We start from the raw sequence: 2606 nt of genomic DNA, 5'->3' as shown, positions 1-2606 counted from the left end.
GAGGTTGCAGTGAGCTGAGATTGCACCACTGTACTCAAGCCTGGGCAGCAGAGTGAGACCATGTCGCAAAAAAAATAAATAAAGTAAATAAATAAATAAAATAAAAAAGTTTTAAAATAAATTTTAGTTTTTTTTTTTTGAGACGGCATTTTGCTCTTGTTGCCCATGCTGGAGTACAATGGCGCAATCTCGGCTCAAAACAACCTCTGCCTCCTGGGTTCAAGTGATTCTCCTGCCTCAGCCACCCGAGTAGCCTGGATTACAGGCATGTACCACCACACCCAGCTAATTTTGTATTTTTAGTAGAGGCAGGGTTTCACCATGTTGGTCAGGCTGGTCTCGAACTCTTCACCTCAGGTGATCCACCTGCCTTGGCCTCCCAAAGTGCTGGGATTGCAGGTGTGAGCCACCATATCCTGTCTTTTTTTTTTTTTTTTTTCTTGAGACAGAGTCTCACTCTATTGCCCAGGCTGGAGTACAGTGGCACGATCTCGCTCACTGCAACCTCTGCCTCCCAGGTTCAAGCCATTCTCCTTACCTCAGCCTCCCGAGTAGCTGGGATTACAGCTTTAAAAATTGTACTATTGGAATAGAGGAAAAAAGGAAACTTCTAGGACTCTCATGGAGAGCTGGTGTGTTAAACATTGCTAATCCTTTTGTTTTCAGAGTCAAGGTTACTTATTTCTTTAGAGTTATTTGCAACTTTTAACAAGTGAGTAGAATATACTCCTGTGGAAAATTTTGGAGCATATTTGTTTCCCTCTACCTGATTGCTCTAGAATTTGGAAACCATTTGTGTGTATTCTCAATTTATGGCAGTATAGTTAATCGCATAAGTGCAATAAGAATCCGTTTTCTTTTGTAACAGGACACCATTGGAGAAACTGGTCATTTTACCAAGGATTTGACTGGAATGGCATGCTTCCTTTAAAGAATTAAAGTTGACGTATTGAGCCAATTAAAGTTGACGTATTGAGCCAATTAAAGCACTTTGGGAATCTGGCCTCATACCTTGTCCACAGAGTTCCTGTACAAGGTTCCTGACCTGTGGTAAGTAAAGAATGTCACTTTCTAATAGGCCCAGGAACCCCAAGTTATCTTGGGACCTCAAGAGGAGAGGACATTGCTCAACTCATAGGTATTTGAGGGTACAAACCCATGGCTGGGCTCAGCTTTTAAAAAATTTTATCTGAGATTCTTCATGGAATAGAGTTCTATCAAAGTCAATTTAAAAAGCCTAAGTGAAAAATAATTATTCTTGCTGTACTTTATGCAAATAATCAGGCCAAGTAGAGTAAGACTAAAATTTATTTTGTAAACTGTAAATCAGTTCTATCATGATTTGCTTTTAATAAAAATGGTGACTGAAATCCCAGCACTTTGGGAGGCCCAGGTGAGTGGATCGCTTGAGGTCGGGAGTTCAAGACCAGCTGGCCAACATGGTGAAACCCTGTCTCTATTTAAAAAGTACAAAAATTAGCCAGGCGTGGTGGTGTGCACCTGTGGTCCCAGTTACTTGGGAAGCTGAGGCATGAGAATTGCTTGAACCCGGGAGGCAGAGGCTGCAGTGAGCTGAGATTACACCACTGCACTCCAGCCTGGGTGACAGAGCAAGACTCTGTCTCAAAACAAACAAACAAACAAAGCAGAAACAACAACAACAACAAAAAGATTGGTTGTGGGAGGACTAAGGCTACCAGGTGCTCAGATAGATGCGTGTCTGGACAAGAAGCCCCTCCTCATGTAACTGCCCAAGGGGTTCACCTTGTCCACTGTCTAGTGACAAAATAATGCTCCAAAAGAAAACTGTAGTATACTGTTGTTAGCTGTTCTTGAGGTTTTTTTTGCTGCAGTTTAGACTAAATTCTAAATTCCTTGTGGGTTAGAAGTCCCCAAGATAATGCTTTCAACTCTTTGCTTTTAAAATCCGGGATTGTACTCCTCTTCGTAGAACTCGTGATTTGCCTTATAGCAGGCTGTTCACTTAAACACTGTAGTAAAACTACAGATGAGAACCCTAATGTTTTTCCCACACAAGCCTTGGAAGCCCAGCCAGGCGGGCATGAGTACACTCAGACAGTTACAAAGCAGTTCCACTCTTCTCACCTTGGGGTTCACACCCATTCCCACAATGTCCCTTGTCAGCAGGAAGAAGCCAGAGCGATTGACAGCTTTTTCCCATCTTCATAGCCTACACCTTAAGATGAAGGTGTTACAAAATCCAAAGGGAGGGATTGAGACTGCCTTTGCAAAATTATGACTGAGACAATGAAAGAGATCTAACTTAACCGACTCCATCTTGCCTCTAACCTCCAAGCTGTCTTTTTCATTTCTGGGCATAGGCTGAACTAACTCTGGGAGAAACTTAGTTTGTAGTTTATAGTTTAAACAAAAATGGTAACAGCCCTTTCCCAAAGGAGACCTCCATCTTGCCTGGGACTAGACTAACATTAGCCAAAGGATTAGAAATTATGATTTAGGAATCTTGCAGCTGAAGGCCACCAGATTTTGACCCTCCCTAGACTGCTCCTAAGATCAGTGCTTGGGATATTTTGCAGACCCTGCACTTGATGGATCAGCTGGCACCACCCAGATCAATGAACTGG

At 42.5% G+C, this 2606-nt stretch overlaps 1 protein-coding gene across 1 annotated transcript in view; it reads left to right on the top strand.

Moving 5' to 3' along the window:
• Positions 1 to 863: 863 nt before the first annotated feature.
• PAQR5 (progestin and adipoQ receptor family member V) overlaps positions 864 to 2606 on the top strand; it is a 68355-nt gene continuing 66612 nt past the window's right edge. The window contains exon 1 of the mRNA XM_011940325.1: positions 864 to 1050. The gene's annotated coding sequence lies outside the window, so the exon portion shown is untranslated. The remainder of the gene's footprint in view (positions 1051 to 2606) is intronic.

The sequence above is a fragment of the Colobus angolensis genome, unplaced genomic scaffold (assembly GCF_000951035.1).
Source record: "Colobus angolensis palliatus isolate OR3802 unplaced genomic scaffold, Cang.pa_1.0 Scaffold19, whole genome shotgun sequence".
In the NCBI taxonomy this organism is placed as follows: domain Eukaryota; kingdom Metazoa; phylum Chordata; class Mammalia; order Primates; family Cercopithecidae; genus Colobus; species Colobus angolensis.
Note: the sequence above shows the minus strand (reverse complement) of the source record. Positions and strands in the feature narration are given on the sequence as shown.